This window comes from Merops nubicus, unplaced genomic scaffold, assembly GCF_000691845.1.
Source record: "Merops nubicus isolate BGI_N331 unplaced genomic scaffold, ASM69184v1 scaffold38650, whole genome shotgun sequence".
Lineage (NCBI taxonomy): Eukaryota > Metazoa > Chordata > Aves > Coraciiformes > Meropidae > Merops > Merops nubicus.
In genome coordinates this window covers 2,937-3,609 of record NW_008582853.1, presented here as the reverse complement: position 1 = coordinate 3,609, position 673 = coordinate 2,937, and positions in this window count along the sequence as shown.

Sequence of the window (673 nt, the reverse complement as noted above, 5' to 3'; positions counted from 1 at the left end):
CTCATCCCCCAGCATGCTACACCCACAGCCTCTTCTGCCTCCTGCCAGCTGGGTGGTCTCAAAAGGGCCCCACCAGGCCAGGGGCAGCCGGGAGCTGGAGCAGCCTGCAGTGCCAGGGAGGCAGGAGGGAGCCCAGCTCTGCCAGTGAGCCCCGAGCCCAGACCAGGGGCAGGTCTACAGCTCCAGCCCAGCAGGCACAAGGCCCGTGTAGGAGGAGTCCCGTGGGACAGCCTCAGGTCTCACTGCTTCCCTCCACAGTCTCTGAGCAGGCTCCCTGGTCAGAGCCCCGCGGCTGAAGCTGGCCCTGAGGGTGCCCCTGAGGGAGGTGGCCAGGCAGAAACATGGAGTCACTCTGGCTGGAAGAGACCTTGCAGATCATCAAGCCCAACCATTCCCCCAGCACTGCCAGGTCCCCACTGACCCATGTCCCTCACACCACATCTCCACAGCTTTTAACCCCTCCAGAGATGGGGACTCCATCACTGCCCTGGGCAGCCTGGCACAGGCCTGGACAAGCCTTTTGGTGAAGAAACTTTTCCTCAGGTCCAACCCAAACCTCCCCTGGCACATCTCAAGGCTGTTTCCTCTTGTCCTATCGTTTTTTCCTTGGAAGCAGAGCCCAACGCCCCCCTGGCTCCAGGCTCCTGCCAGGAGCTGTGCAGAGCCAGAAAGA